The following is a 22,661-nucleotide window of genomic DNA, read 5'->3' as shown; positions in this document are numbered from 1 at the left end:
CCCCCTGGAGAAGGGCATGGCAACCCACTCCAGTCTTCTTGCCTGGAGGATCCTCACGGACAGAGGAGCGTGGTGGGCTACAGTCCATGAGGTCATAAAGAGTCGGACACAACTGAGGGATTAAGCACAGAATGTTACTTGAACTTATTAGATTATATAAAAAGGAATATTATGCTATTTCTTTCATATATTGTTTTCCTCTTATTGCTATATTTTAACCATAAGTATGGTTTTTCAGTTCTAAAATCAAGTGTTTTTAAAATACCTTTTCTCCTGTGAGTACTATGTTTAACAATGTTCCTTTCTGCTGTATCCACTATAAAGAAAGAAAGAAGGACGGGTTCACAGCATCTGATCAATATTTATTCATAGCTAGACATAAACATTTATGAAGGGTATGGGAAGAAATAATTGAATCTCTAAATTCCTGAAAGTCTGCATGTTTGTGTAAAATCCATACCTATCTGGACAATTCTGTTGAGAATCATCTATTTATCAATTTCACATGTTTTATTTTTTGTCATGAGCTATTTTGCTGAATAGTTTTACAAATTACTTTTTTTAATTCCTGATAGAGTAAGGAATTTATATTTATATTATATATATGTATTTATTTATATATATTTATATTTTATATATTTATATTATATTATATTTTTCCATTTATATCAAATTTCTATTGTATGTTTAAGAATCATCTGTTCCTTAGACTTTTTTTTTGTCATCTCATTTCTTTTATTCACAATCTAGTAATTAGATATTCTCTGATGATCATTTTTAAATAAAGAAAATTGTGTTCTTCACCCTTCTCTGACTAGGGGATAGCCTGCAGAAAGGGCGACAATGAGGGCAGAGTCACTGACAGGGGGTTGGTGTTCAGAAGTGTCCTGCAGTTCTGTGTTAAAGGGGCAGAGCCTGACTGGATGGTGGGTGGGGAATCCAAATTGGCATTTTTCGGGAGCAGGAGGTAAGTGAGGATGTCCAGCAGGTACATGGAAGAATGCTTGGTGTTGTTGATTTTTGGAAAAGTTAGTTTCGGGGCCTTGGTAGGGTATCACCTCATCAGGTCAGATGGCTGTCATCTAGAGGTCCACAGATGATCGGGAGGGTTGGGGGAGTCGTGTCCTGCTGGTGGGGAGTGTGAACTGGTGTAGTCACAGTGGGGCCGTGTGAAGGTTCCTTGGAAGACTGAAGATGGAGCTGCTATGTGGTCCAGCAGTCCCAATGCTTGGTTCATACCCTGAAGTAACAGAGGACTCTACTTGTAGGGAATGCATGCACCCTGGTGTTCCTGTGGCAGAGTTAGCAGTGGCTGGGGGTGGGAGCAGCCCAGAACTCATCAGTACCTGGTTGGCTGGGGATGATGTGGTGTAGCGGTAAGGGGAATGTTACTTGGCCATGGGAGGGAATGAATGGACCCAAAGAGTATTTGCTTGGTGGTATGGGTCAGAAAAAGAGGGGCATGTGCAGTGTCATATTGCGTGTGCGTGTGTGTGTGTGTGTGTGTGTGTAGTCTAAGAATGATACAGATGAATGTGTGTACTGTGCAAAGTGGACTTGGAGACATGGAGGGCAGGCTTGTGGTTGTGGGGTGGGGAAGGAGAGAGGGACTGATGCGGAGTGTTGGATTGACTACTGTACATTGGGTGGATGGGTGTTGGGGATTTCCTTTATAGCAGGGAATCAAATTCAATATCTTGTGATGACCTATAAAGGAACAGGCTTTGAAGAAAGAATGACGGGGTCATTTTGCTATGCACTTGATCCTAAGACAGTGTTGTAGAAGTAACCTTTAAAAAAATACATCAGTGTTTTTTAAAATTAAGAGGTTTCTTACACAACAAGAAGTTTTCAAGTATGTAACAATGAATTACACACATTACAAATATGTGTAATAATGGTTTATAAACATTACTTGGGTCCCTTACAAAATCTAATGATGAAATTATCTGCCTTGCCTGCCCAAAGGACGTTTACTCTGATAATATAGAGGGTTTTTCTTCTCCATTTCAATAGCTCGTAGACTAAGTTTCTGAGTTATTAGTCATACAGTATTGACAGAAATAATCAAGAATCCAAGATGCTGTTTCATAAAGTATTAGTAGAAACTGACTGTCATGATATGTGCATGGGTGTGTGAGAAAGTGATTTTTTTTGGCCTCTAACTTGTCTCTCTCCCACCTCTGCAGAATGTCTACTTCAAGATGCTTTCTCACTCTAAATCAGATTCAGTGATTATCTTGACATATTGCACAACAATATTTTAACATTTCAGTGGCCATCCTGGAAAGGTTTTGGCATCTCACATATCAGACACCTAACAAAACTCTTAGAAAAGAAGGGGGAGCAAGCGAACAAGTATCAAAAAAATGTTAGTTTTTTGTTATTATGCTGAGGCCTTAAAAAGAAGCTCTCAATCTATAATATCTTCCCTCAAAGACTTTCTAGTAAAAACCAAAGAAAAAAAAACCTTACCCTTTAAATCATTTGTAACATGCCTCTTGTGCTCCAAGTTCTATACCCTACTTTAACTTCACCTATTTATATGGCTTATGGCCCTTTTCCTACTCTCCTAAATACACATGGGAACTACCCTTTTACAAAAGATTTTCTACAGAATGATCCCATTTTAGTGGTTGACTTCAGAAGACTTTCAAAAAATATTTTAAAGTATCTCTGAGAGTTGACATAAAAGTAATAACTGTCTTCTATTTTCATAAGCGGACAGAGAAGAGAAATAATGTATTTAATAGGAAAATGAATTGAAATGGGAATATTCTGACTTGAATAATTGTCTCTCATAAAGCCAAATATTTTCTGAGGGTCTTAGAAAACTAACACACTAAGAACAAAATCAAACTCTGGACAACAGAAAAACAACTCAAACATAAACATATATATATATATATATATATATATATATATATATTTCATAGTATAAGAAACAAACATCTCTTACTAAGGGTATTTACAAATATTGCAAGAAAAAGGTCTCTGTCTCTGAAAGAGCCAATATTCTATATCAGAAAAACAAAGCACAAAAGGTATAATGGCACAAAACTACTGTCTAGGAAAAACTCCCTGCTTCTCATTTACTCACTACACATAAAATGCGTGCAAACACTCAGTATTACTTTACCCCTCATCACCAAATGTGTGGATTTATTCCCACACCGACCTTGTCTCAGACATCAGGTGTCTTATAATACGATCCAGTTTTGATGTTAACTGGAATTAGTAAAGACCCCTATGACTGCCCCACTACCACTATCACTTCAGATGCCAATTGAAATCCAGGTTCCTATCTGTGTTTCTGATAGACTGGTTGTAAATCAGAGACTCCCACACCTCTCTATTTGGGTCTGATTATTTGCTACAGTGGCTCATAAAATTCATGAAAACAGTTTACCTACTGGATTACCATCTACCATAAGGGATATTAAATGATATGAATGAAGAATCAGATGAAGAGATACACATATGAGGTTCAAAAAGGTCTGAACACAGGAGCTTCTGTTCCCATAGAGTTGGGAAGTACCCCGCCCTGCAGCTCGTGGATGTGTTCACAACCCCAAAGCTCTCTGAACCCCATACTTATGGGATCCTTATGGAAGTTTCATCATGCTTGTGCCTGTGTATGTGCATGCTAAGTCGCTTCGGACTCTTTGCAACCCCATGGACTGTAGCCCGCGGATCTCCGTCTTTGGGATTCTCCAGGCAAGAAACTGGAGTGGGTTGCCATGCCCTCCTCCAGGGGATCTTCCTGACCCAGAGAGCATACCTGCATCTCTTCTGTCTCTCCTGCCTTATCAGGCGGGTATTTTACCACTAGTGACACCTGAAAAACTCCCTTTCATGGAAGATGGTACGTTAAAGATTGTTGGCTATTCAAAATTATACAAAACTGATAAAAAACAAGCAATTTCTAGGACTGATTGGATATTGTAGACACTGAGTACTCAAATTTTCTGGAAATAGTAAAATTTCATGTGATTTGACTAAGTACATTTTTTACACTTTACCCATGTAATTTTAATATGCAATGTGGCTTGAGAATCTCTATATTAGAATACAATCAAAAGAGGCCAAGTGAAGAGAACAATGAAGCTTCAGTTCCCAAAGACAGAATATTCCTATTATATATATATATAAATAAAACAAAAGTTATAAGATGATTGCTTAGCAATAAACATCTGAATACTTTCCTGTAATACATGAATCTTTGGTTCTTTGCCTCAGATTCAGCAGATGAGTTTATAATATTTGAAAGAGTTTTGAATAAGATTAATTTGTAGAATTTATCTTGTAAATGAACTACAGATTTCTATAGCAAATAATGATTTTCCTACGATATTAGTTGGATCTGTCACTTAGGAAAATGACAATTGAATTATCAAAAATGGAGTTTCCTCTGGATACTTAAGAAATAATGTGAAGTTTTTACTTTTACTACATAACTTTTTCCTAAATTATATTGTGCCATTGTAAAGATTTTCTAATGTTTTTAGAGGTTTTAGCTGGTGATTCTATGTGCAGCATATTACCCATAAAGAAATAGTAATATTAATAATAATTATTAAAAGTAACATCTGTAAGCATATAAAATGTAGCTGAGTAATTTAGCTATACTCTTTAGATTTATTTTTTGTTATTAATGTGTCTTTTTATGAATTAAAAAAGTAAAATAAATTTTCCATTTAATATAGAAAACAAAATGTAATGGTCAATTCTACTCCTTGTCAAAACCTACCACTAATCCTTCAATTAAAAGTAAATAAATTAAAAAAATCCTATCACTTGTCAAATGTTTAAGGTAATTTTTGTTGCCTTTGTGCCTATATATCTATATTTCATTCTGCATATATACAAGACACACATGTACATATATAGTCTCCACACAAAACTATATTATTTAATTAATAGTACACTGGACTATAATGCTTATCACATTTAATTTTATAGCAAATATCTTTTCACACTGTAGATCAATTATTATAACTTAGATTTTTAATTTATTGACAAAATTTTATCATCTCTTTTCTTTGAAATATTTTTTTCTCTTATTTTTACCTATATATGTAGTTTAATCCCATTCTCTATCCTTGTAATTTGCTTTCTCTCTCTCTAGCCCTTTCTCATTGGTAATTCTTTTTAAGAAGTAATGTTTTTTTCAATGTAATCTCTGGGAAAGTCGGGAGAAATCTCTGAGGCCCTCCTAGGAAAAAAAACCTTTCTGAGTCTCCCATTTCTTATTTGCAGATTAAAGATTTCAGCCTTCTAGAAATTCCCTGAATTCCAAAGGTCAGATTCAAACAGCTACTTATCAAGGAAATAGGAATTTTAGAGACAAAGTAGGAATAATCAAGAAACTATTCAGTTCAATTCAGTTCAGTCTCTCAGTTGCATGTAACACTGTGAATCCATGAACCGCAGCACGCCAGCCCTCCCTGTCCATCACCAACTCCAGGAGTCCACCCAAACCCATGTCCATTGAGTCGGTGATGGCATCCAACCATCTCATCCTCTGTCGTCCCTTTGTCCTCCTGCCCTCAATCTTTCCCAGCATTAGGGTCTTTTCAAATGAGTCGGCTCTTCGCATGAGGTGGCCAAAGTATTGGAGTTTCAGCTTTAACATCAGCCCTTCCAATGAACACCCAGGACAGATCTCCTTAGGATGGATTGGTTGGATCTTGCAGTAAAGGGATCCACAAAAGTCTTCTCCAACATCACAGTTCAATAGCATCTATTCATCAGTGCTCAACTTTCTTTACAGTCCATCACTCTCATCCGTACATGGCTACTGAGAAAACCATAGCCTTGACTAGATGGACCTGTGTCAGCAAAGTAATGTCTCTGCTTTTTAACATGTTGTCGAGATTTGTGATGACTTTCCTTCCAAGGAGTAAGCGTCTTTTAATTTCATGGCTGCAATCACCATCTGCAGTGATTTTGGAGCCCCCCAAAATAAAGTCAGCCACTGATCCACTGTTACCCATTTATTTCCCATGAAGTGACGGGACCAGATGCCATGATCTTAGTTTTCTGAATGTTGAGCTTTAAGGCAACTTTTTCACTCTCCTCTTTCACCTTCATCAAGAGGCTCTTTAGTACTTCTTCACTTTCTGCCATAAGGGTAGTGTTATCTGCATACCTAAGGTTACTAATATTTCTCCCAGCAATCTTGATTCCAGTTTGTGCTTCTTCCATCCCAGCGTTTCTCATGATGTACTCTGTGTATAAGTTAAATAAGCAGGGCAACAATATACAGCCTTGACATACTCCTTTCCCTATTTGGAACCAGTCTGTTGTTCCATGTCCAGTTCTAACTGTTGCTTCCTGACCTGCATACATGTTTCTCAATAGACAAGTCAGGTGGTCTGGTATTCACAGCTGTTTAAGAATTTTCCACAGTTTATTGTGATCCACACAGTCAAAGGCTTTGGCATAGTCAATAAAGCAGAAGTAGATGTTTTTCTGAAAATCTCTTGTTTTTTTGATGATCCAACAGATGTTGGCAATTTGATCTCTTGTTCCTCTGCTTTTTTATAACCAGTTGGAACATATGGAAGTTCACCATTCATGTACTGCTGAAGCCTGGCTTGGAGAATTTTGAGCATTATTTTACTAGCTTGTGAGATGAGTGCAATTGTGTGCTGGTTGAAACATTCTTTGGCATTGCCTTTCTTTGGGATTGGAATGAAAACTGACCTTTTCCAATCCTGTGGCCACTTCTGAGTTTTCCAAGTTTGCTGACATATTGAGTTAACACTTTCATAGCATCATCTTTTAGGGTTTGAAATATATCAACTGGAATTCCATCACTTCCACTAGCTTTGTTCGTAGTGATGCAACGAACACTAAGGCCCACTTGACTTCACATTCCAGGATATCTGGCTCTAGGTCAGTGATCACACAATTGTGATTATCTGGGTCTTGAAGATCTTAATTATACAGTTCTTCTGTGTGTTCTTGCCACCTCTTCTTAATATCTTCTGCTTCTGTTAGGTCCATACCACTTCTGTCCTTTATTGAGCCCATCTTTTCATGAAATGTTCCCTTGCTTTTTCTTGCATAGATCTTTCAAACTCTGCATTCAAATGGGTATGTCTTTCCTTTTCTCCTTTGTTTTTCACTTCTCTTTTCACATCTATTTGTAAAACCTCTCGGACAGCCATTTTGCTTTTTTGCATTTCTTTTTCTTGAAGATGGTCTTGATGCCTGTCTCCTATATAATGTCATGAACCTCTGTCCATAGTCTGTCAGGCACTCATGAACAGTATGAAAAGGCAAAAAGATAATAAGACACTGAAAGAGGAACTCCCCAGGTCAGTAGGTGCCCAAAATGCTAGTGGAAATCAGTGGAGAAGAAACTCCAGAAATAATGAAGGGATAGAGCCAAAGCAAAAACAACACCCAGTTGTGGATGTGACTGGAAATAGAAGCAAGGTCCGATGCTGTAAAGAGCAATATTGCATAGGAACCTGGAATGTTAGGTCCATGAATCAAGGCAAATTGGAAGTGGTCAAACAGGAGATGGCAAGACCGAATGTCAACATTCTAGGAATCAGTGAACTGAAGTGGACTGAAATGGGTAAATTTAACTTAGATGGCCATTATATCTACTACTGTGGCAGGAATCCCTTAGAAGAAATGGAGTAGCCATCATAGTAAACAAAAGAGTCTGAAATGCAGTACTTGGATGCAATCTCAAAAACGAGAGAATGATTTCTCTTCATTTCCAAGGCAAACCATTCAATATCACAGTAATCCAAGTCTATGCCCCGACCAGTAATGCTGAAGAAGCTGAAGTTGAACGGTTCTATGAAGACCTACAAGACCTTTTAGTACTAACACCCAAAAAAGATGTCCTTTTCATGATAGGGGACTGGAATGCAAAAGTAGAAAATCAAGAAACACCTGGAGTAACAGGCAAATTTGGCCTTGAAGTATGGAATGAAGCAGGGCAAAGGCTAATAGAGTTCTGCCAAGAGAATGCACTGGTCATAGCAAACACCCTCTTCCAACAAATCAAGAGAAGACTCTACATATGGACATCACCAGATGGCCAACACCGAACTCAGATTGATTATATTCTTTGCAGCCAAAGATGGAGAAGCCCTATACCGTCAGCAAAAACAAGACTGGGAGCTGACTGTGGCGCAGATCATGTACTCCTTATTGCCAAATTCAGAGTTAAAGTGAAGAAAGTGGAGAAAACCACTAGACCATTCGGGTATGACCTAAGTCAAATCCCTTATGATTATACAGTGGAAGTGAGAAATAGATTTAAGAGACTGGATCTGATAGACAGAGTGCCTGATGAACTATGGACAGAGGTTCATGACATTGTACAGGAGACAGGGAACAAAACCTTCCCCAAGAAAAAAGAAACTATAACACAGAGATTGAAGAAGGATCCTGGTTCTTCCTGAAGGGACATACATAACAGTATCTTTAGGTTCTTCTGTAGGATAACTTCAGGCTGAGTCCAAGATTCCTGGAGCATCACCCTGTTACCTTATCACCAAGGAGTCAGAAGAAAGCCACACATACCCTACAGCCCTCACCCCAAACTAGGCCTATAAAAATTTCTCCCAAAACCATCATAGAGTTTGGGGTTTTGGGGGCACAAGCTAAATGTTCTCACTGCAATAACCCTTTCTCTGTCCCAAATCCCTAAATTTTTGTTTGTTTGACCTCACTTGAGCACAGGCTTTTGCATTCTGTAACATCTGTATCTTTTTACAACCAGCTTTGAGGATCTCTATCTCTGTCTTTCTTGGTCATTATTTTTTAATATATGGTAATTTGTTACTTTTTATTTTATATTCATTAGCTTCTTAAACTTTAATTTTTATTTTTGTTCTTTCATTTAAAATTTAATGAATTTATTTATTTTTTAGGAATAAAAGCTGTTTTCATGGCATCCATAAATTGGATTTAAGCCATGATAATTTTCAACTTTCACCTTGTGTTGTTAATTTTTATTTATTCTTTCATGCAGAAATTATTTTAGAAAAATGATGCTCAATTTTTTATATATCTCTAAATTGATCTTGTTTTATTACATTTTGATCAGAATGGCCTTTGCAACATGTTTATTTGGAACTTACTAAGTGTGTCTTTGTGACAATGTGTGATTTTTAAATTATAAATTAAATGTCAAAATCAAGACTTTTATACAAATGATTTATAAAGCTATGATGCACTCAATCCTCTGCCAAGTCAATCAAAACAGTATTGCAGAGGTACAGTGTAAAAAACTATGGAACTTCTAACTTATTTTTACAGCTCTTTATGATGGCCAACTAGTTCTTTTCATGTAAATACTGTAAACATGAGAGATGAAAGGTGATGTTTGATAAACATTTGATCCTTGTAGATTCTGATATTTTCAGAAATCAGGTTGTATATCTAAAGAAATAACTTGTCTATGATTATGTCTGAAATGTCAAACTTATCCCTTTTCTTCTTTTTGAAATATGCTTCATCAGAGAGGGGACTTTCTACCAACACTAATACTATAAATATCCTTTGCCCTTTTTCTGTGGATAAAAGCAGAGATAATTAAGTTTAAGTTGTTCATCACCTCTCTTTATGTGTGCAGCTTCACAAGCACCCCATTATTGGTTAACTGCTTAATGCTGGAGGATGGGAATTCCTGACACCAAGTGACATCTCATTAGCATGAACAGCTGGAGCCTGAAATGGAAGGCACCATAGGGACTAATTACCTGAAAAGATTTAAATAGCAAATACCTACTAGAATCTTTCTCACAGAAAGCAAAGCTCTATTCACTCACATGTAAATCCTCTGTATGCTTTAGACTAATATTTGTTTGAAATTTAAATGTTTTAAAGTCTCTTCGTTGTAATGTCCTCTGCAAAACCTATCCAGGCCGGTTGCCTTGTATCCTCGGTCTTATACTGTGGTATTATGAGCTTAACCTGGCTGATGTATTTGATGTGGCAGAACTCGGGACCTGTGTCAGTGGAGACCTCAGAGAAGCCCACACATTTTCTCATTACTGCTATTGTGAGGCTGAAGGAAGCCAGTTGAATGTATTTGACTAGAAGATAATTAAACATTTGTCAGCCACATTTAAACAAGATTTCTGGTCCCAGAGTCTCTGGGCTCTAGATGTTCTTTGAAGCCCCTGAAATTATAGGTAATAATTTGTGTACATATGTCTTTTTTTTTTTTCAGAAGTAGATTCTCTCGAATTATACACATCCCAAAGTATTAAGATGTCCCCAAATAAGTGTTACTGTTATATATCCTACTCTCCTCCAAGTATTAAGGACCATTCACCTCGTTATTTCTTATTTTTTTCAAATTAGAGAAAAATTATTTGCATTTTCAAAGAAAAAAAATAGATGTGATATATTTTTGAGGGAAATGAGCAGGCTTATCTGATAGAAAGGAAGAGAGAGAGTGGTTATTAGTTTCAAAGGGTGGAATTCACTGATACAGTTCAATAATATCAGTGGAGGAACTTTTTAGCATCCTGTGATAAAATGAGAAAATACACTGTTCTCAATTTTAATGATTGTGTTTTAATTGGAGATTATATTTTGCTGTATTTAAAATTTAAACTGTGATTCCTTTAACTGAATGATGGTGAAGATAGTTGTATAGGGTTTTTGTATGTTTTTGTTTGTACACTTATATGGTAAAATTCCCTTGTGGCTCAACTGGTAAAGAATCCGCCTGCAATGTGCGAGACCAGGGTTCGATCCCTGTGTTGGGAAGATCCCCTGGAGAAGAGAACAGCTACCCAGTCCAATATCCTGGTCTCAAGAATTCAGTGGACTATACAGTCCATGGGACTGCAAAGAGTTGGACATGACTGAGAAACTTTCACTTTCATGGTAAAATTCTAAAGAAAAGCCATGCCCTATTTTTCAATCTTTTTTTTTTTTTTTTTAAAGCTATGAAACTTAAAACTTGGGCATTATTGCTCAATGTTCTTCCCACTCCTATAAATGCCTTTCATATTGAGACTCACAGTCTTAATCAGTCATTGGTCTTATGGTGATGAACCCTCATTTGCCCAAGACTGAGTGGTTTCCTGGGACACAAGGCATGCATTTTTAAGAAAAGAACACTCAATGAAAACCACAATAAAACCACTCAGTTTTTTCACTGAGAGAAAAAAAAAATCGTTAGTGAAAATCACTGAAATCCATTGACATAAATATAACTTGGTGATTTAAACGATCATCTAGGTGATAGGCATATATGTCAGTGCATGAGAAATAGATATCTGTATCTCAAGACAGCAGTATTATATAATGATATGTTTTTTTTCTTGACTTTTCTTTTTTTTTTAAATGACTTCTAAGTCATAATTTTGAGTTTGTCTGTGTGTGTTAGTCACTCAATCATGTCCAATTATTTGTGACCCCGTGGACTGTAGCCCGTCAGGCTCCTCAGTCCGTGGAATTCTTCAGACAAGAATACAAGAGTGGGGAACACATGTAAATCCATGGCTGATTCATGTCAATGTATGACAAAACCCACTACAATATTGTAAAATAATTAGCCTCCAACTAATAAAAAAAAAAAAAAAAAAACACTAGAGTAGAGCCATTCCCTTCTCCAGGAGATCTTCCCTACCCAGGGGTAAAATCAGGGTCTCCTGCATTGTAGGTAGATTCTTTCTCATCTGAGCCGCCCAGGAAGCCTGCGACTGTCAGGCGTGTGTGTAATTTCCTTGGTTCTGTCTTATCACAACAAAAATTTCAAGTGACCAACCAGTGTTACGACCCTTAGATGGACCAGTGTTACAGCTTTCAGACAGACCAGAGTTACAGCTCTGTGTTATAGCTCAGTTTTATTTAGAAAATAAAGGAAAATACATCCTCGAGGCATGAGGGCATGTGACCCAAAAGATGAGAAGAGAAGAGAGAGACTCCCGGCCCTTTGGCTCCTCTTTTTATATGTTTTTTCTCCACCCCCTGGGCCTGCCCTGTGTAAATTGGGCTAGGCAGGAGTGCTGTTTGCTCTACCTGAGGTCCTCACTCTGGTCCTCGGACCTTTCTTTGTTCTATTTTTGTGGGTTTTTCCCTTTCTTGTCTTTTAGCCACTGCCATTCTGGACTGCTTTTTCCTATTCTAACTACCTGATAAGACCATTTCCACCAATTATCTTGATGATTTCTCAGATCACATTGCATTTTATACCTTCACCTAGGCTGATTCTGGGACTTCTCTGGTGGCTCAAATGGTAGAGAATCTGCCTGGACTGGGGGAGACCCAGGTTCAGTCCCTGAGTTGGGAAGATCCTCTAGAGAAGGTAATGGCTACCCACTCTAGTATTCTTACCTAGAGAATTCCATGGACAGAGTAGTCATGGGGTCGCAAAGAGTTGGACCCAACTGAGTGACTAACACTTTCACTTTCTTTTTTTTTTTTTTTTCCCAAACTGATTCTAATGGTACACATTTCCTAAGCTTTCAAATATTGGATGCTTATGCTTGGGGTCATTTTCATGGAAAAAGATAGAAAAGGCAGCAATGTGATTCTCAATATTCTCCTAACTGTGATTTTAGTTATTACCTGATCATCTAGTATAGCCTGCTAACATATGCAAAAAATGCTTGCAAAACAACTTTGTGCTCTTTCAATGTATGGCTATGAAAAAACAGTCTTTGCCATTTTAAAATTGAAAAGATGAACTTTTATGTCCTATGATTCACATTATTTGAATAACTAATGTGTGTAGATACATATGATAGACATATTTACATAATTATCTACACAGTATGTTTTTAAGGTGTAAAGGGTTTCAGAGGAATATTAAGGTTAATTTTATGTGTCAACTTACCTGGGCCATATTACCAACTATTGGAAGAAGTGAAATTTTAGTCACTCTGCCATGTCCAACTCTCTGGGACCCCATGAACTGTAGCCTGGCAGGTTACTCTGTCCATGGAATTCTCCAGCAAGAATACTGGAGTGGGTAGCCATTCCCTTCTCCAGGGGATCCTCCAGACCCAGGGATCAAACTCAGGTCTCTTGTATTGCAGGCAGATTCTTTACCCACTGAGCCACCAGGCAATGCCAACTATTTGGGGAAACATTTTTCTGGATGTTGTTATGAAAGTGCTTTTGAGTGAGATCAATGCTTAAATAGGTGTACTATGGATAAAGGAGACTAGCCTCTGTTATGTGAGTGGGGCTCATTCAATCAGAAGAAGGCCTTAACAGAACAAAGACTGCCCTCTCCCAAGCAAGAGGAAATTTTCCCTGCATTTTGCCTGCAAAATGCCTTTGAACTTGGACTGTGACTCTTCCTTGGAACTCAAAACTGTCAATATACTCTGAAGATTTTAGACTTGACCTTCAAGATTATGTGAGCAGCCAATTCCTTAAAATAAATCTCTCTATGAAAACACATCTTACTGGTTCTGTTTTTCTGATGAGCCTTAACTAATACAGCAAATATATCTTTAAGTCATTGTTGTTCAGGAACGATTTATCTTACTAGCTCTCCATGTTAAAGGGAGTGGGAATTTTTACAATGTATCAAAAGTGCAAAATTATAATTAAAAAATACTTTAACTTTGCTGTCCATCCACCTAAATAATGGAATAGTTTGACTGTCTCTTAGGAAGAGTGCCTGAATAAAACTCACTAAATATAAGAAAATAATGATTAAAAATCAAATATAAAAAATTGGAAATCTCAGGATAAATAAGCAGCTCTTTGTTGGTACATCAATACCACACAGAATTTATGTGGACTTAACCGAGATGTGGTTAGTGAACTTCAGCAAAGATTAAAGTTGGTGTTAATTCATATGAAGCCTTAATGTATGAAAGAAACTGAGAATAAGAAAATACTATTTTTAAAAAGGGTTAGATTCGAACAAAGTTCAAAAACAAAGTATTCATTAACTATAAAAAAGAAAAAGGAGTATATTTGAAGGATGGGAATTCTTAATGTTTATTCTTGAGTATAGAAACTGGAAACTAACAAGACAGAATTTGACTGGTTTACAGGTCTACAGTCAAAGTATCAATCTTGGTGATTGGAAACCTACTGGAAATACTTCAAACCATATTTTCAAGTTATGTTTTTACTATCCAATTACCAAGAGAGCTGACTCATTGGAAAAGCCCCTGATGATGGGAAAGATTGAAGGCAGCAGGAGAAGGGGGCTGTGGAAGATGAGATGGTTAGATAGATAGCATCACCCACTTAACGGACATCAGTTTGAACAAAATCCAGGAAATAGCGAAGAACAGAGGAGCTTGGTGTGCTGCAGTCCATGAAGTCGCAAAGAGTCAGACACAACTTAGTGACTGAACAACAGCCAAGAGAGGGTAGGTATTGTTTGTTTGAGAGAAGAGTAAGTGTTAAAATAGAGTAATTGAAGAACACATTCTTTCATCAGAGACCTACAGAAAAAAGATAATCAAGAAAACCACATAACTATTGGGAAAATTTTCCAGGCCCAGTGCATAGTCTCAAGGACCTGAGACAAGAGCATGCTTTGTGTGTTGAAGAACAAAGAAGCTGATTTTTAGAACAGCGTGAAGAAATAGGAGATGTCAGAAAGCATGGGAAGGAAAGAATATATGTAAGATATTTTTTGCAATTTTTAAGGGTTTTTACTGTTAATAAAATGGGAAATAACTGAAGGTTTTGAGTAGAGGTGTTAGATCTTACTTTTTAAAAATATCTATTCTGAACATTTTAAAATAAATGTGGTGGTGGTGGTGGTTTAGTCGCCAAGTCGTGTCCGACTCCTGCAACCCCATGGATCATAGCCCGCCAGGCTCCTCTGTCCATGGGATTTTCCTGGCAAGAATACTGGAGTGGATTGCCATTTCCTTCTCCAGGGGATTGTCCCGACCCAGGAAATCGAGCCCAGGTTTTCGGCATTGCAGGAAGATTCTTTACTGATTGAGCTATGAGGGAAGCCCTAAAATAAACATAAATAATGATAAATACTTTATTGTACCTATCACTTGACTTTTTCAAATAGAAACATTACAACAAACAGATTAACTCCAGAATTACCCTCAAGAGTAACATATTTAGAAAAGAAATTTTGAATCTGTCTTTCCTATAACTCATCCTATGTCCCACAGTCATGTTAAGAATCTTAATACCGGGCTCTATTCAGGCAATTCACTGGCTTAAAAAGCCACTACTAATTTCTACAACAGCTAAACTACATTTATTTGCCTGATTTTCAACTACCACCAAATTATGTTTCCACGATCAGAACTTTTTTCCACCTTCTTTCCCATCCAAAGACTTATAACTTCCAAGTTTTCTTTACCAACTACTCCTGTTCTCATCAGTACTGTTGTCTTTCAGCACTTTTATAACCATGCCATTCTGGTTATAGAATACAGTGTTATAGAAATCTTTCTTTCTTCCTCTTTTTGTTCCCCCAGCTCTTGGCTTCAGAGAGGGAAGGGAGACAGAGGTAATTCCTCATAGTATATGTCTCCCATGTTGCTTACCAAGTTTTGGTTTCCTTTATGTCAATATCTTTGCTACAAACCTGTTTTACCATCTTAGTATAAACATTACTTTTCCCTATGAATATTATTTGTTGTGTTCCAGTAAAATGCTTATTCTTAAATATTTACAAGAATCTAGGATACATGCCTAATACGATTTTAGTCATGCCCCCCTCTTTCTACAACATAAAGAAAATATAGGTGTGGGAACAGTGACAAAACAAGTCAAAGAACACTTTATTACTGGTTTGCTTTCAGCCTCATAATCCAATTTCAGACCACTGTCAATTTGTCTAGGCCATTTGAAGGAAACCTTAAATGGCTAACTTAATCAGTTTGCATGTCCTAAAAATTAAAGTAGTACAATTCCCTAATTTATAGATTTTCCTAAATCCAAACATGAGACTTAAAACTTACTCATGAAAAAAAAAAAAAACAAGCATGCCTATTAATAAAAATGTGATAGTTAGACCTAAGGAAAGCTGAGTGTGGAAGAATTGATGCTTTTGAACTATAGCATTAGAGAAGAGTGATGGAGAAGGCCCTTGAGAATCCCTTGGACTGCAAGGAGATCCAACCAGTCAATCCTAAAGGAAATCAGTCCTGAATATTCATTGGAAGGACTGATGCTGAAGCTGAAACTCCAATACTTTGGCCACCTGATGCAAAGAACTGACTCCTTAGAAAAGACCCTGTTGCTGGGAAAGATTTGAAGGTAGGAGGAGAAGGGGATGACGGAGGCTGAAGTGGTTGGATGGTATGACTCAATGGACATGAGTTGGAGCAAGCTTGGGGAGTTGGTGATGGACAGGGAAGCCTGGCGTGGTACAGTCCTTGGGGTTGCAAAGAGTCAAACATGACTGAGTGACTGAACTGAAACTGAATTAATAAAAACACACTGACCTTTTCGTTTGCACTGGTGGGCCAGCCTGCCATGGGGAGGGTGAGAGCTCCTGCAGCCGCTCACAGTGGAGGAACTGGAGCAAGGCTTGCTGATACAGCTGTGTGCATGGCTACAGCTTGCCGGAAACTCCCTCCTGGCCAAGGCCTATATCACCAGGCAGGGCTATGCCTTGCTGGTTTCAGATCTTTAACAAATGTGGCATGAACAGGTGTACACTCGTGCGATCAGTCAGCAAGCCAAGGAGATGAACAAGCGCTGACTGCTGCTCCCAAGGCTTTTCTTTGACATTTGGATGATCTGCTTTGCGCGTGTTGAAGAACGCTGCTTGCCCTGGCAGAGATGCACTCTCCCGTGATTATGTGGCAGAGACACTGACACTATGGAGGCAGAGTGAGCTTGCTGGTCTCCCATTCTATTGGAACTTCCACTGCATCCTAGCTTGCCCTTTGGTGGTCTCCCAACGTTTGATTCGTCCTCTGATGGGCATGAGTCTGGCACTGCAGTGCCAGGTGAGTGACCTAACATTGATGCTTCATATGATGGATCTAGAGATCCAGGACTACCAGGAGAGTGGGGCTATGCTGAGCCGAAATCGGTTGAAGACTGAGCCATTTGAACAGACTTTCTTCTCAGAACGATTTATGGTGGAGAAACTACCAGAGGCATGCAGTGTTGGTGAGGGAAGACCCTTCATCACAAATCTGTAGAGTCTGGATACGGTAGTCACCGGACCAGGGATCCAGGTGGGACAGAAACATCAGGAGGCCGGAGATCCCCAGACCTCAAGCAGTGCTTTCTCATGGGGAACTGATAGCCAACTTCTGAAGCAGCCAGAGTGCCTATCTCCTCAGCACCATCCCTCCCAGGACCCGAGAAGGAGCCCACAGTTCCTTCAGGCCCAATGCAGAGATCTCAGCTGTTTGAAAGTGCAGAGAAAGAAGCTAATGGGGCTCTTCAGTTAACCTGTCACCATCTCAACTGCCGAGGATGGACTCAGAGAGGAGTTTCCTAGTGTCCCCTTGGAAGGAGATCCCGTGGCAGCAGCATCTCTGACACAAGAGTTATACAGTCAGGGACGCCACCATAAGGGCCAGATAACTGAAGCTCATGCTGGCAGGCATAGCTACTGTTAACAAGGGAATCCTGGCTCCAACCCACTGGCCACTGGCCTTTCTTGTCCGAGTGGAGGACTGTCTCTGGGAATCCCACACCCTCCTTTTAGTGCAGGTTCTCTAGACTCAGGATCTACCATGGACTTTAGGTATATGGGGCAGGTCAGCAAAAAGGCACAACGTTCTCAATAAGCCTTGTCTGTCTTTCCAAAGAGTCCCTAGCTACTCCCAGATACTACTCAGAGGCCCTCTTCTCTCTTTAGCATGGAGTAAAAAGGACTCACATTCCTGGAAAAAAACAAAAAACAAAAGTGAAATCAGAAAGGAAACAATGTGTGGACAAGTAGTAGTATTTAATGCTTCCAAATGGATAACTTAGATGTCAGTACCAATCTTCAACCAAGTACAGGCAGCCGGCATACCCCAGTCACTTCTTGAATGACACAAGATCCAAAGAAGGGGAAAAAAACCAAACCTGAACTAAGCCTAAGCCTGAACCAAGTTTGACCCTTAATCAAGATCTTTTACCACAGATGTGTATAATAAAGAGAGCTATGAAAAAATATGTTATTAATACATGTTGACTTCATAACAAATTCAAGATCTCTACCTTTTAAAAAATTGGTTCGACCACCTGTGCTTGAATCAAATTGATCAAAATTAGTTCTTCACTTCTCCTATTTTAAAATGGAGAGGATTTGCCTTTGACCTTCACTGGGGATGAATTAGAGTGGGGGCAGTTAATGAGGAGTGGAGGAAGATGAAAGAAGAGTGCCTCTTATAAGCTAATTGTGTATTTATTCAATCACATATGGATTAGTTGTCATTAGAGCCTGTTATTTGTACTTCAGGATAAACTACATTTAGTTTTTTTAAAAAAGTCACCAAGTCACCAATAAGGAATATTAAATTCTAAGATTTTGTTATTGTATTTTTTATTACATGTGAAAGTATGACCAAGTTTTCATGTATAATTATAATATTTGGATAGCTAATATTTTAATAATATATATTTATTCAATTGCTCTTTTAAATCACAGAAAAAAAGCTATTTTTCTTTCAACAACATATTTTTGTTGCAGATATTAAGGCAATTATCATTTTTATCTGGAATTTCAATGTTAATTTTTATTTGTTTCCAGATAGAATTTGGAGTTATTTCATCCTTTAAATAACTTACTGTATTGTGCAATTACAATAATATAACAATTCCAGGTCTTGGTTCACTCACTTGAGTTTAAACTTTGTTTTAGTTCTATTAGAATATTTTTTAAAAATTTGCTAGTCATGATTGAGACTTACCTGCCATCAGCTATGTAAGAACTTAGAGCACATTGCACAGCTCAAAGTGTATATATTTAATATCAGTTCTACCAATTATTTGTCCTTTAATAATCTGGTTTTTATTTTTTTAGAATACCTTAAATGCATTTTTAGGGGTATTTTCCTTAAAACATCTTTTTTTGATTCTTAGGTGACTATTAAAAACGTCTTCATATTTTTTCCACAATGTTACAATTTTTTAAAATCAGGCATTTATAAATAACCAAAAAGTATTCTTATATTTATTATGGAGCATAAAACTCATTTTCCTATAGATTTTTGCTATTCTGATATCACTTAGATTATTATTAAATGATACTACTTTAAAATAATTAGGGATAGTAATACTGCATCATCTGTTAGTCATGCACTAATTTTTGATCCACAATTATTTTATATTTGCTGTTTGGAGGAAATGTGATTAAAATTCATTTCACTAAATTTCTATACATTTTAGAGCTGTAAATCAAATGGATTTATACAGCTTTTTCTGAATGTTACTGCTTCAGAAGGTTCAACTTTTGACAGTCTTTTTCACATAGCTCTATTAAGTAATAGCATCAAATTGAATAATCTAAACCATTCTATCTTATGCTGTAATACTTTTCAAAAAACTAATTTACTAAACATCTCAGTTGCTTTACATCTTTAGAGCATTAAGAAGTGTGCTGACTTATTCAAATTGTTTCATGAATTAGCTCTAATAAAAGATGATTTGTGAGAAAAAACATTAAAAAAATTTATAAATGTAACAAAATAAAATCATTTCAAATAAATAAAACATTTTTAGATTGCAATTAAGATAAATTATATCTAGTTTATTTGTAAATGTCTCATACCTGGATTGGGCTTACCTGGTGGCTCAGTGGTAAAGAATCCACCTGCCAATGCAGAAAACACATTTTCAACACGTAATCTAGGAGATCTCCCAGCGAAGGAAATGGCAACCCACTCTAGTATTCTTGCCCAGAAATCTCCATTAACAGAGGAGCCTGGTGGGATACAGTCCACAGGGTCACAGAGTCAGATATGACTTAGCAACTAAACAACCACTGGATTATAGTTAACTACATTAAAACACAATTATTTCACATGACGCTGTTTGTGCTACAGGGTGTCTTATGCTAATTGAAGATTACTACTCTAACAAAGAATCAAAAAATCAACCCTTGCTGTTTTGTAAGCTCCCACAAATAGTCAGAGATAGATGATTATAATATTTCATACTAGATTTCTTTTTGAGAATATGAAAATAGGAAATATTCTAAAAAGTTTTAAAAGAATATGCTTATAATACTGTATAAATTATTGAAAATAATAATCATTAACATGAAGTGAAAGTCACTCAGTCATGTCCAACTCTTTGCGATCCCATGGACTATACAGTCCATGGAATTCTCCAGGCCAGAATACTGGAGTGGGTAGCCTTTCCCTTCTCCAGGGGATCTTCCCAACCCAGGTCTCCCACATTATAGGTGGATTCTTTACCAGCTGAGCTACAAGGGAAGCCCAAGAATATTGGAGTGGGTAGCCTATCCCTTCTCCAGGGGATCTTCCCAACCCAGGAATCGAACCAGGGTCTCCCTCATTGCATGCAGATTCTTTACCAACTGAGTTATGAGGGAAGCCCAATCATAAACACACAGCAAAATAAAATTTAAAATGCATAAAAATAATGTATTATGACTATTAGATATTTTTCAAAGAATTCAAAGTTGGTTCAATGTAAAATAAGTAATTCATAGTTTTCAGATCAAAATTTTCCCATTTATGTTATTTAATAGTCAAGTTTAGCAAATATAGTGGATGTGTAATCAAAATGAAAGGGCCAATTTCATTATTGTACACCTGCAAGCAATAGTTAGACAATGGATTTAGAAAAAATGCCTGTGAGGGATGCTGGGATATACTGTCCATATTCCCCTGCATGAATGAAGCACTCCTTAAATAGCCCAGCTAATGAGTTTTGTGCTCAAAGAGAGCCTCTGCTTTCATCTCCTTTCACAAATTGCCTCTGTCAAAGAAAATCACTTCTTTCAGGCTCACACACTTTCCCAGACCCTCACGTGTAACGACTGATCAATTGGAGTATTAAGACCTAATCACCCGGGACCTGGTCTCCGTTCAAGGCCACCTGGTCTCTCTTTGTCTAATACCTAGAGCCCACCCACTCAATGGGCTCCATACCACAGTTCAGGAATTTTTGTTTTCTGTCATGGTAACATTTATTTTGAGAATTTTGAAGACTCTATCTCCACAAAGCCAAAAGACTCTTTAAATTGATATCCTCTCTTGTCTTTGATGGGTGTGCTGTACGTTCAGTCATGTCAGACTCTTTGTGACCCCCATGGACTGTAGCCCACCAGGCTCCTCTGTCCATGGAATTTTCAGGCAAGAATACTGGAGTGAGTTGCCATTTCCTACTCCAAGGTACTCTTCCAGAGCCAGGGCTCGAACCTGCATCTCCCACACTGGCAAGCAGATTCTTTACCACTGCGCCACCTGGGAAGCCCTTTTGATGGGTGGTGCAGTGGTAAAGAATCCATCTTCCAATGCAGGAGATGCGAGAGACATGGGTTCCATCACTGGACCAGGAATATCTCATGGAGAAGGAAATGACACACCACTTCAGTATCCTTGCCTGGAAAATCCCATTGACAGAGGAGCCTGGTGGACTACAATCCATGGGGTCTTGAAAGAGGCAGATGCAACTATGCATGCATGCACTAGTCTTTGATAGATGCAGTGATATTATTTTCTCCCTAGTCAGTCTTCTCTCTCCCTCTCTCTTCAGTTGCTAAGTTGTGTCCAACTCTTGTGAGCCCACAGACTGTAGCCTGCCAGACTCCTCCGTCCATGGGATTCTCCAGGCAAGAATACTGGAGTGAGTTGCCATTTCCTTCTCCAGGGGATCTTCCCAACCCAGAAATTGAACCTGGGTCTCCTGCATTGCAGGCAGATTCTTTACTGACTGAGCTATGAGTAAGTCAGTCTTAAGACTTGCCAAAACAGGTATGATATTCCTTCCTTAATGGGTTCACACTTCTCTGTCCACAGCTACTCATCTATCATCTCTGATGGACTCTGGAAGGCTGGTATGTGGTCAGCACTGGAAGAGATCATGTTCTAGAAGTAATTATAGCCTAAAGAATTCAAGAGTAAACATGTATAGAAGATGTGTTGTTTATTACCACACTATAAAATAGTAAATTTCACATGACAAAAAGGGAATTTTTATTCATATTTTCCTACTAATTTTTGGTAAAATGTCCATTTGTGGTTATTACTAAGAAAGCACAATAATGACTTTTGAGAACATCATTGTAAATACTCACCCAGGGTCTTCATATCCTAGGATTGACCCTGTATTTTGCTAGGAAAGATATTCATATTAAGAATAAAACAATTTCCATTTTTCATCCTTTATAAATCTATTTAAAATAAATTATATACTTTATATTTTTGAAGATAAAAAAGAATGTCTTTATGAATATGAGATAAGAAGGATGTTTTTAAAAGTAATGTTAATGTTACTGATGGATCATTTGCATGATAATCACTTCAATTGCTGTTCTTGTTCAGTCCCTAAATCCTGTCCAACTCTTTGCAATCCCGTGGATTGCAGCACACCAGGTTCCCTGTCCTTCACTATCTCCTGGAGTTTGCTCAAACCCATGTCCATTTAGGGCTTGACTGGTGGCTCAGATGGTAAAGAATCCACCTGCAATGCAAGAGATCTGGGTTCAATCCCTGGGTTGGGAAGATCCCCTGGAGGAGGGCATGGCAATCCACTCTAGTATCATTTCCTGGAGAATCCTCATGGACAGAGAAGGCTGGCAG

The 22,661-nt window shown here is 37.8% G+C and overlaps 1 pseudogene; it reads left to right on the top strand.

Moving 5' to 3' along the window:
• The first annotated feature begins 843 nt into the window (after nucleotides 1–843).
• On the top strand, nucleotides 844–17,348 carry LOC110140264 (non-homologous end-joining factor 1 pseudogene; annotated as a pseudogene).
• The last annotated feature ends 5,313 nt before the right edge of the window (nucleotides 17,349–22,661 follow it).

Source organism: Odocoileus virginianus, chromosome 13, assembly GCF_023699985.2.
Source record: "Odocoileus virginianus isolate 20LAN1187 ecotype Illinois chromosome 13, Ovbor_1.2, whole genome shotgun sequence".
Lineage (NCBI taxonomy): Eukaryota > Metazoa > Chordata > Mammalia > Artiodactyla > Cervidae > Odocoileus > Odocoileus virginianus.
Note: the sequence above shows the minus strand (reverse complement) of the source record. Positions and strands in the feature narration are given on the sequence as shown.